Source organism: Choristoneura fumiferana, chromosome 18 (genome assembly GCF_025370935.1).
Source record: "Choristoneura fumiferana chromosome 18, NRCan_CFum_1, whole genome shotgun sequence".
Lineage (NCBI taxonomy): Eukaryota > Metazoa > Arthropoda > Insecta > Lepidoptera > Tortricidae > Choristoneura > Choristoneura fumiferana.
Genome location: NC_133489.1, coordinates 16,145,609 through 16,157,971, shown reverse-complemented (window position 1 = coordinate 16,157,971; position 12,363 = coordinate 16,145,609). Strand labels below are relative to the sequence as shown.

General features: G+C 37.2%; 1 protein-coding gene across 8 annotated transcripts in view; it reads right to left on the bottom strand.

Moving 5' to 3' along the window:
* LOC141438129 (cytosolic carboxypeptidase 1-like) overlaps positions 1-12,363 on the bottom strand; it is a 78,942-nt gene that overhangs the window by 25,328 nt on the left and 41,251 nt on the right. The gene's annotated exons all lie outside the window — the stretch shown is intronic.

Genomic DNA, 12,363 nt, shown 5'->3' with positions numbered 1-12,363 from the left:
TCTCTGGGATTGAAGAGAGTATTTACGACACTTATATGTACCAAAGCATAGCGTGTAAGTTAGGGTTAGGCCAGTTTCAGTCCAGGGAGTAGGAATTTGACGTATATTTGAAGAATCCTAATTTATAAAAGTTATAAAATAGACCTGTTATTAAAAAATCTGATAGGAACTCGCGAGAGGGTTCCAGATAAAATATTTTAATACTTAATTGTTTTTGTTGTTTAATTGTTCTTCCATAATATAGGTTTCTTGTAATGTACATTCGAGTTTATAAGCTTGTCAGCAATTTTTTTTTTAATATCTGAACACGCTTTTGAACTCTTTATTGCACACCAACACATAGCAAGCAATTACAGAAAACAGGTACCTATAAAGTACCTATATACACAGAGACTTTCTGAGGTAAGCAAAAGGCGGCCTTATCGCTTCAGAGCGATCTCTTCCAGGCAACCTTTACAATGGAATGGATGGAGAAGTAAGGAATAAATTTTAGCAGGTGGTGAATTCACATTACAAAGTAACTCTGTCTGTCTCTGTTACGCTTTTACGTCGAAACCACTGAACCGATTTTGATGAAATTTGGTATACAGGTAGTTTGAACCCCAAGGATCAACATAGGATACCTTTTATGCCGGTAGAGGGCGCCACCGCGCGATAACCTAGATCCGCGCAGACGTAGTCGTGGGCATAAGCTAGTCAAGACTACATAACCATAGACGTGTTGAAATTTTGCTTACAAGTTTATGAACTAGACTGTATACATAAACTATTTTGCGTATTTATTTCAAAATTTTCGTGAGGTTCTGACCGAATTTGCTGAGATAGACGGACAGACACACGAGTGATTACATACGAGGGCTGCCTTTAAGGTTCTGGCGTTTTCAAACCTCCCGTGATTATTAAAAAAAACAGTAGTATCTTGAAATATTTGAATTTAGAATTCGAAAACAAAAGAATGACTCGAGATCGGCCGAACCGTTTTAGTACTGCGTCGATTCAAAGTTGACAAGTCAGTTGTGAAAATGGAAATTTCGAAGGTAAATTTACGTGCGATCATTTTTTACAACTTCAAAAGGGGTTTAACGCGTCTTCAGTGCTTTGAAGAGCTGACTATGGTTTTAAATAATAAAGCACCATGGAACCCTGGTATTTAGAATTTCTACGTAGTAGCTCTAGTCTTAGTAATAGGCAAAGTGAAGGCCGACCAAAAACAGCCGTAACCCAGGAGAGCATTGATGCTCTACGGCAGCTGATCGTCGAAGATTGCCATGCGACATACCGTGTGATAGAAGATTCATTAAGCATTTCAGGGACCAGTGTTCAAAATGTTTTGTATGATCACTTAGGCATAAGAAAACTGATCTCACACATTTACTTGGTGAAGACCAAAAAATGGCTCGCGTTAGATGGTGTCGCAAAACTCTGCGGCAATTCAACCGAGGAGACTCTAAACACGTTTATGACATTATCAGTGGTGACGAATCTTGGATATATGTATGCATACGATCCGGATTCTAAACAGCACTCGACTGTTTGGGTGTTCCAATGTGGGCCAAAACCGACCAAAGTAATACGCTCACGGAGCACTTCGAAAAAAATGGTCGCCACGTTTGTAGCGAAAAATGGCCACGGTGCCACCATCGTGGTCGAAGACCGGAAAACAGTTAATGCTGACTGGTATACCACTGTTTGTTTACCTGAAGTTATCAGCGAGTCCCGAAAATATAACCCAAGACGTCGTATAGTACTGCACCACGATAATCCGAGCTCGCACACCGCCCGGCAGTCAATTGCGTTTTTAGGGTTCCGTAGCCAAAATGGCAATAACGGAACCCTTATAGTTTCGCCATGTCTGTCTGTCCATCCGCGGCTTTGCTCAGGGACTATCAATGCTGGAAAGCTGTAATTGTGCACGAATATATATGTAAACTTTGCCGACAAAATGGTACAATAAAAAATAAAAAATAAATCTTATCCAATCTTGTAGTGTGGGGTATCGTTGGATAGGTCTTTTAAAACCATTAGGGGTTTGCTAAAACGGTTTTTCCGATTCTGTGATTTGTTTGCAAAATATTCAACTTTAAAGTGCAAATTTTCATTAAAACCGGCCCCTCCCTCTAAAATCTAAACCGGTGGCTGGAAAAATTTGAAAAAAAAAATCAGGATTTCCTTGTAAGTATATCAAACTTACAAGGAAAACTATAACGGCTAAGTTTTCTTGAGAATTATGAGGCTTAGGCTTAGGCCCTAAGGTAAGTATAAAATATACCTAACTTGGAATATTCCGTTCAAAATACGAAATCCTTAGAAAAATATTACTTAATGTTTTCGTAATGTTTACGGAACCCTATTTCAGGCGTGTCCGACACGCTCTTGGCCGGTTTTTAAAATAACAAAACGTCGAAAATCTGGAACACTCGCCGTACAGCCCAGACTTAATGATTTCTTCACTTTTTCAAAAATCAAGCAACGACTTTGTGGTCAACGGTACCCGAAGCCTGAAGAAGCGGTTAAGGCTTACAAAACGGCCATTTTGGAGACCCCGACTTCGGACTGTAATAAATGTTTCGAAAACTGGTTCGATCGAATGAAAAAGTGTACTACATATCACGGCGATTACTTTGAAAAACAATAAAAACCATTTAACTTAAAAGGCAACCCTCGTATGGGTTCTGTTTTGTCAGTCTGATGTACGGAATCCTGAAGAAAAAAACTGGATTAACATAACTACTGGCATGGAATGGATAAACTTTTTATACTTTTCTGTTGGAGATTGTTGCATGCGAATAGTCATTAAAAACTAAATCTTCAGTATTATAAGAGGGAAGGAGAATGACTAAAAGTATTTTTATCGATATAAAACTAATAAAAGTGCATTCCGGCTTTCATTCACACACGCAGTGCACAAACAGACGGCGCGGGCGAGCGGAGTCAATATTGACCGAGCCAACACAGATAACAAAGAACCGCACAACTGGTTGCTAAACACGGCTCTCAAACAAAACACTTATATAAAACACATAAAAGAAATATTTTTTTATAATCGTTTGTCGATATGGAACAACTTTACTTGGGGAGAACGCGACAGGGGTGTAATTTGAGCAGCAAGAGTTGAAGCTCCGTCGTGAGAAAGCAACGTTCCGTCTCGCAGATGAGCCATTGAGATTGAATTTACGATATTTCAAAATCACGTTCATAACCTTGAACCTCTGGGAAGGAAATCACACCTCGACGCTACAATTTATAATCGCTAACGCCGTGGATCTTATCCGCCCTCTGAAACAAAAGGAGGAATCGACACCGGCATGTTTATTGAAACGATTGGAATACTATTCAACTTGAATTAAGTATTTGCATATTTTAAACTTACAGTTGAAAATGACTGTGGTCACAATTTCGGTTCGTTTTTGTGTTTATTTGCTTGTACTCGTACGCAGGGGTAATAATCACTGGAACTGCTGAAGCAAATTTAAGAGACATTCCATAAAATAGACTACACTATCCAAGATGAGCATAGATGATCCGGGAGTATGCAAAATTCCCACAAGACGTAGACGAAGTTGCGGGCAACAGCTCGTAGGTAGAAAATGTCAAATAAATATCTGGCGCTGAGATTCGAACACAGGTTTTTGATAATTCGTGTTACGTTACGTGCTTACCCAAATACAAACGTGCGTGCAATATAGCGAGTGATGGTTTATTGTCATTCAGTACAAATGTAAAATTGACCACATGAATTGGCTACTTTGGATTTCGACCAAAATTATGCGACGGTATCAACGACCTCTTGTTAATTCACTAATTAATTAAATAATCTCCGAGCAATGTTGTACAGGAAACTAATACCACTATTTAATATGAAGAGATGAGGTCACTATCCTGAGGATTACGAGCACAGGTAACGGAAAAACACATTAAAATATAGACACTTGCAATAATCTTAGCAAGTCGCGGTTGGAGTAAATAAAAGCTTGAGGATCGCGATTGTACTAGATAGCACGAGTGATGAAAAATAATAATTTTATTTAATATCCAGCGAAGGAAGGGTTGCCGGAAAATTATAGGGGAAGTACGAAGTAGTGGTGCCACACCTCTGACGCCTCGGCAGCTCGGTCTGGAGCAACGCCAATTATAACGGGACCCGAACTTACCCCACTCGCTGTCTCGAACTCGGCCATACTCCATTCCCTAGCGAGCGAGCCAATAATTACTTAAATACACTGGTGTCCCGACAATGTTGGGCGAATCAATACACGAGAGCGATCTTGGGCGATTAAAACCATTATCTGCCCATTGTGGCGGCACGTCGCGAATACCTGCAGTCCCCTTGATGATCAGTAAATTGCATTAAAATTGTTGCAAATAGAGTAAGGAGTGTCTAATATATTCTAATTTTCTTTTCTAACTTTTTGCTGGGTTATTATAGATTATAGCAGCTTGTGTCTTAACTGGGTACATAGGTTATCTTGCATTGGATCAGAAGGGTACCTTGAAAATCTAGACCTGCATATATTTTGTGACTTCACCAAAGGTAACTAAAAGGTGAAAATACCTAATAGCGTAATGGTTAGGTACTCTTATATTATTTGATATTGTTTTCACTAGTAACGGTATGGAGATGCGATATCATCTCTAGAGAACAGCACGGTCGGTTGCCCGTAAACAGGCACGACGTCCACAATCAGGCAGCATTCAAAAAGTTCTGTTGCCGTTAAACAGTCACGACTGACACTAACACCTCTCAAATTAAGGAGCTCAGAGCCTCCAGCAGAATAGCTGTCAAAAGTTAAGTGCTTCCCATATCATTATTAAAATGCACTAAAACACGCAATAAGCTTTATCGCTGGGTCAGGTGGACACTGCAGTGACTATGGAAATTTTCTCATTTATTTTTGAAATACCTTCCTCTCTTATTAATCGTGAACATAAATTTATAATAGACGTGCACATACATCAAAGGATAATTTTAATGCCAAACTGACGCCGACATTGAGTGCGTCCTTCGGCTCGGCGTCTAGACGCGCATGCATTTTATTTTAAGGCCTCTATCGGCCGTTGCTTCTTTTTAGGTATTTTATAGTTATTACTCGTTTAAAAGCACCCGAGACCGCAATATCGCCCGATGATTCGTTCCGACAATTTTACGGTGTGCCAAACTTGGGCGCTGTAGTGAAATATCTAGAAATAAGAAAAAAATGGAGCAAGTGCGAGTTGGCTTTGCGTTCAGGTATTTATTATGTTATGTCTTTATTACTTTTTGAACCAACCAACGTAACCAATTTCAAAAATTTCTTCACATATATAGAAAGCTGCATTTTCAGCGCGAGGTACAGCAGCAGTAGACAATACAGCTGGTGCTGTACATAGGAATTGAAGGCATTTTTACAAAAACAACATAACTACACTAGACATGATTTTACAGGAGACGAAAAAACTAAATGTCTTCTTACATACCTACTAGTTATTATAGGCTACCCAACGAAGGAAAATCAGGGGAAAAAACTCGTGTACTCGTATAAGCAAATTTTGGCATAGTTATAGGGAATGATGTTTTAAACCACATACTAAATGTTCTGATGGGTGGGGGTGGAGGTGACGTGGGGTGTAAAGGTCCCATTTTTAGGGTTCCGTAGTCAAAATGGCAAAAACGGAACCCTTATAGTTTCGCCATGTCTGTCTGTCTGTCTGTCTGTCCATCCGCGGCTTTGCTCAGGGACTATCAATGCTAGAAAGCTGTAATTTTGCATGGATATATAAGTAAATTATGCCGACAAAATGGTACGATTAAAAATTAAAATAAATTATAGGGTACCTCCCATAGACGTAACGTGGGGTGTTTTTTTTTTCTCATTCGACCCTATCGTGTGGGATATCGTTGGATAGGTCTTTTAAAATCATTAGGGGTTTGCTAATGTTTCGATTCAGTGATTTGTTTGCGAAATATCCAACTTTAAAATGCAAATTTTCATTAAAATGGAGCGTCCCCCCGTCTAAAATCTAAACCGGTGGGTGGAAAAATTTGAAAAAATTCAGGATGGTAGTAAATATATCAAACTTTCAAGGAAAACTATAACGGCTAAGTTTGCTGAGAATTATTAGTAGTTTATGAGTAAATAGCAACCTAAGGTATAAAATATACCTAAACTTGGAAGATTCCGTATAAAATACGAAATCCTTAGAAAAATATTACTTAATTTTTTCGTAATGGCTACGGAACCCTATTTTGGGCGTGTCCGACACGATCTTGGCCGGTTTTTAGTTTATCGTAATAACTCGTAAACGCTGGCCCACAGCAAAAAATGTTTTAAGACATAAGTAATTTATATAAAATTCTCTACAAAAAAGATTCTATGTATTTTTTGTCTGAGATATATATGGCGGGAAGAAGATGGACAATAAAAAATAAACACATTTCTTTAAGTATGGCGATGGATGGATGTTTGTTACTCTTTCACGCAGAAACTACTGAACGAATTTTCATGAAATTTTCCATATGGGTAATATATACCCTGGAATAATATTTAGGCTACTTTTTTCTTTACTCGCGACTTCGCTCGCGCAGAATTAGAATATAGTTTAAAAGTTTGTGATCCTTTTGATCCCACAGGAACCATAGATTATTTTGGAATAAAAAGTAGCCTATGTCCAGAGTATTTATTACCTGTATCACCTGTATGCCAAATTTCATGCAAATGCGTTCAGTACTTTCTGCGTGAAAGAGTAACAAAAATACATCCATGGCCATACTTAAAGAAATGTTTTTATTTTTTAACAGACTTCAAAAAAGGAGGAGGTTCTATGTTCCAATGTTTTTTTTATATGTATGTTCGCCGATTACTCAGTCAATTGTTGACCGATTTTCAATTTTTTTTTTATTCGAAGGGAAACTTCTGAGGTGGTCCCATTGTCACCAAATCAAGATCTGATGATGGGATCCTAGGGAAATCGAGGGCAAACCTCAAATTTTATAGGCACACTTATGGCGATTTTGGCAGTTTTAGCATTAATTATTGTCCATCTTCTTCCCACCATATCTCATGAAATATCTCAGATCGCATAGTTTGCGCGTGCGAAGCCGCTGGAAAACCCTAGTAAAATAATATGTCCCATACTGGGTACTATAGGTAGTTTAGGTAGTACCTTAGTATAAGTAGTTATGTTTTTTTGTAAAAAATAATGTAGATAACTATGTAGTTTTAGTAAAATGGGTATATTTTTAGGTACCGGTTTTGGACAAATGGGTTTTTTTGGACAATATTTTTTGCAACACTTGTAGCTTCTTCTTAGACGAACACTATGATCCTACCAATAACTCAAACCCGCCAAAAATTAAGGGTTTTATTATAAGAAAAATAAAAATAACCTCAGCTAATGCCTTCAATAGACGAGGTTATTTTTGAATTCAAATCCCAACAGCCACAAACAGCAGCAGATTACATCGTCAGGGATAAGAAACATGTATTGCGAAGATATTTAATTAACTGTTGGCCGCGACATCTGCGAAGAATTCGTTTATCGCGTGCCTTTGAGAACAACTCATCTTTTCGGGATTAAAGGTATCCTATTATTTATTCAGTAGTTAACTCACGAAAGCGGAACAAACAAACAACAAACAGTATGTATATGTAATTACTAATAAAATATCTGCATTTTGATTAAAAAACCCTTTTATGGAATAACCTGGTTTTCGTTTTTAGGGTTCCGGAGCCAAAATGGCAAAAACGGAACCCTTATAGTTTCACCATGTCTGTCTGTCCGTCCGTCCGCGGCTTTGCTCAGGGACTATAAATGCTAGAAAGCTGTAATTTTTCACGAATATGTATGTAAACTATGCCGTTAACTTGGTACAATAAAAATTTCAAAAATATATTTTTTAGTGTACCTCCCATAGACGTAAAGGGGGGGTGTTTTTTTTTTCTTATCCAAACTTGTAGTGTGGGGTATCGTTGGATAGGTCTTTTAAAATCATTAGGGGGTTGCTGAAACGATTTTTTTTTTGCAAAATATTAAACTTTAAAGTGCAAATTTTCATTAAAATCGAGCGTCCCCCCTCTAAAATCTAAACCGGTGGGTGGAAAATTTAGAAAAAAAATCAGAGTAGTAGTAAGTTTATCAAACTTACAAGGAAAACTATAACGGCTAAGTTTGCTTGAGAATTATTATTAGTTTAAGGGTAAATAGCAGCGTAGCCTAAGGTAAACTTGGAAGATTCCGTGTAAAATACGAAATTCTTAGAAAAATATTACTTATTTTTTTCGTAATGAAAGAAAGAAAGAAAGAAAGAAACATTTATTCGTGACAAACATAAGAACAATGGATAAAAAAAATAAAATAAAGAAAAAAATAGTTTTATGTATGCCACGAAATGTAATGGCGTAATGGCTACGGAACCCCATTTTGGGCGTGTACGATACGCTCTTGGCCGGTTTGGTTATAAAATACTTTTTACAAATTGATTATGTAATTTTTCCAATCATCTAAGATATACTGAGCGGAAAAAAATTTGGCCCTCAAATGTATGAAGAATTGGTAATTTTGTATGAAGGGTGGGCCAAATTTTGTGCCGCTGAGTATATTGCCGAAGGATTGAAGATTATGTAACTAACAGTTTTTTATGGGAATTCCACCATTTATAAACACAAGATTCCTACTCAAATATTTAGTGGCTGTTTACATCTTAATTTTACAATTGCGTCTGAAATGTACGACCCGACACGACACGACATTATTCTATAAATTACGTTCTACAAAATCAAAGATAGATATTTATTGTCTTTAATCCGAGCCTATTCCGCTCGCACTTAGCTAACCCTACGCAAGGAGTACCGTAAGCAAATTTAACGACTTTGATACATTACATGGTGAGTCGGAATAAATTAGCCATGAGAGTGTCCGGATACTCCCTGCCATATAGCCGTGCGTCCCCTCGAGGAAATCGTGATATAAGAGGGTAATAAGTTGTTGAACTTACGGAAGACCGCGACTTAGTGCTCGATTTGCTCGAGTTAGAACGCAATTGCTCCATTCAATACGCCGACACTAAGGCTTCGGCCTCGGTCCTTGACGGCGCGAGACAACGCATGGGAAGCAAGCCTTATTTATCATTCTTACTGAGTTATTAGCGCTTTCAACCTTCACTGGAGAAAGAAGGTTCCATCCTTTGTTTAAAAGTTAATGTTGACTTAGACCATGATTACCGGTAATCCTACCGATAGTTTTACTTATGTAAGCGTACCTACGAGTATAATACCTAGCTCGAGATACTTTTGACCATTTTTAATATTGTGCGAAGGTTTGCTCAGAAAGACTTATTCAAAATCTGTTCAAACTCGAGCGCAGGGCAAACTGCTCTACCATATTTTCTCGAACCATTTCAGCGTGTTTTTAACCTCTGTCTTGCAGCACCGAGAGTTCTTAGAAGGCTGAAATCCTGCTAATTTGATAAGCTAAGGGTACCTACTGAAATATAATAATAATAATAAATCATTTATTTCAGGCAACCCGGCCCATAAAATAAACACCTTAAAGACTAACATAAATATAATTTATAGAATGATATTGTAACGGATAACTCACGTCTTAAACCGAGTTAAGCTCGACATGCTTGAAACAACAGGTTGACAACGCACATACAGGGTTCACAAACCCCAATTCCACAAGAATCTTAAAATAGGTAGTGCTCATTAATAACATTTAAGAATGCTAACGATAATTTTATTTTATCTAAGCCGCATAGAGTAAGTGCATGAAATTACTAATGTAATAACGCAGAGTATTACGCAGGCTCGTCGTGCTAAGTCGCAACATACGCTGCATTATTATTTTTGCTCCTGAATTACCATTGCTATTGCGGTAACTATTATACGGTTATTTTTAGAGCAACATTAAAACTACTTATAGCGGGAAGCATTTTTGTCGTAATCGTTAGTAATCAGAGAGCACTGCTGCGACCACCAAGAACGCGTTACGCGGTGCCTACAGCCTTAATTCGATCGACCTTTAACATTACACCCCGTTAAGTATCTACTTAAAACTCACACAAATCGAAAAGCAGACAAATCTTGTTTGTTCTCTTCTTGCTGAGATTCGGAATCTCATAACTTTCTCAAGCTCTGAATCATTCATCTTCCGATGTCAGTGAACTCTAAAATTGCTTTATACAGCTATAGATAATTGTCGCGTTCTTGAATTTCTTGAATAAGTAAACGGCTCGACAGTGTTTACGTGAAGTAATGTAATTCGCGGAATGTTACTCGGAGGATAAGGTTTAAAAATATACCATTTATGGCATTAAGAAGCTCTTTAAAAATAAACAATACTCGTATGCGTACGTAATAGTGAGGGATACCGAGGAGCGGAGGCTCGTGTTATGTGATTGCACTTATAGTTTTGTTTGGGTGCCTGTGCGGTCCCATTACAGCCAACTATTATTCAAAACAACGAGTCATGCACCCGTTCAATTAAATGCTCTACAAAGTGGCGTAACATCTTTAGATGAAAAAAAAAACCCTTTTGTATAGCTCATACATACATTTTTAGCCTTTTTGCAGTTATTAAAGTAATTCTTATTCGTTTTAAAAATAAAATGTGATTCATTTTATTTTATCGACTCAAGCGATGCAGAATTTAATTCACCGCATGAATAACAATGCGTAGAAACATCGTTTCAATGTGATTAAAATAGACTTTTAAAATGTCTCGAGGGTTCTGCGATTATTGTGTGGTCCTTTTAAGTGCAGTATCTTGTATTGAAGATTCCATAAGATCATAATTCAGTATGAATGCACGGTCGCTTGATGAGTTTTTCGCCCTGCAGAAAAGAAGTGTAGCTAGAATACGTATTATATTTTGTTGGATAAGCTTAACTAGTTGATTTTTGGAGCTTTTATGCGGACGTGTAATTGTACGAGCCATTTGGGAATTATAAAGTAAATATTCCTTAATAGTATTGCAGGAATAAGATTGGTCCAGATGCGTGTCAAAGACCGCCGTGCGCGGCGCAAACAGCGTCCCACCAATTAACGTGGCTCTCACAGCAACCAAGTCTGAGTGGCCTGGCCGGGGCGGCATCTTTCAAGCTCACTTGCTTTTATTTCATCAGATCTAATGTTGAACTCAGCGGGCGCTGCTCATTTGTTTATGCGACGCATGGCCAATGTCATATAAAGCCTATTGCCCGGTTTATTTGAACCACATCTTTTCACATCACACTACCCCTTCAATCTTATTTATCAAACCGATGTAAAGGTACACATTTATTATTTTAATTTTTGTAATTGGTGCAACGCAATTCATTCGAACTTGCATCAAGTTATGGCCTATAATTCAAGATAAATTTTTGGAGTCCGCCCACTGATCATTATCTGTTTTCTGCAAGGGTTTTCCTCAAGTATTGCGATTAAGTTATAACAACACTCAGGTTTATTGGATACTACGGTATAAATTTTCGGATAGGTGGATAAGTGGATTTAAGGTACCAACTGTAAGTTAAAGACTGTCCACGATAAAATCTGGTCATGCATGATCTGGTGTATATCTTTGTAATGAATGCTAATTTTAAAACAGAACTTTTTTTAAGTAATTACTTAATAAAATAAAAATAAAATCATAGTAAAATGTTAAAGTTTTATGTTTTTCAATGTGCTTAAATTGCTTTGTACAGCGTTCTTTGATAATCTTCACTCGTTTCCAAATTCAATGCCACAATTGTATTTATATTTTCACAAGCTGTTTTACGCTCTTTAGGATATCATCTTTCCAAAAAGAATCATGATGTAGCTGTTTTCTACTTGGGGGAGTCGGGAAAACTTTCTAATCTAAGACCAAAAGTAGTTTTATATGGGAGGCATTTTTCTGTCAAAAAGGCAAATTCTTGGTTTCACAAACACTTTCAAACAACCTCAATCTGAAGTCAATTCGAAAAATGTTAGCTGTTGTGAAAAGACAATGTAATAAACTATAAAGTGGATTGTCCAATTAAAAAAAATATATATTAGTACCTAAAGACCGTCAGAAGACGCTGTACAAAATAATTTAGGCACAGTCTAATACATAAAGCTAAAATTCATAGACGCCCAAACTTTTTATTATGATTATATTTTTATTATGTAGTTTCATATCCACTAATTACTTAAAAAAAGTTCTGCTTAAAAATTAGCATCCATTACAAAGATACACTAGATCATGCATGACCAGATTTTATCGTGGACAGTCTTTATAATATAATATTTAAAATTCAAATATAGAGCAAAGCAAGTACATATTAAAAATAATTTAAATATTACATTAGCGATAACAATAATGATCTTATATATGAAGCGTGCGTTCCTGGCCTGGAGAGGATATATGGACCCATAAATAAAA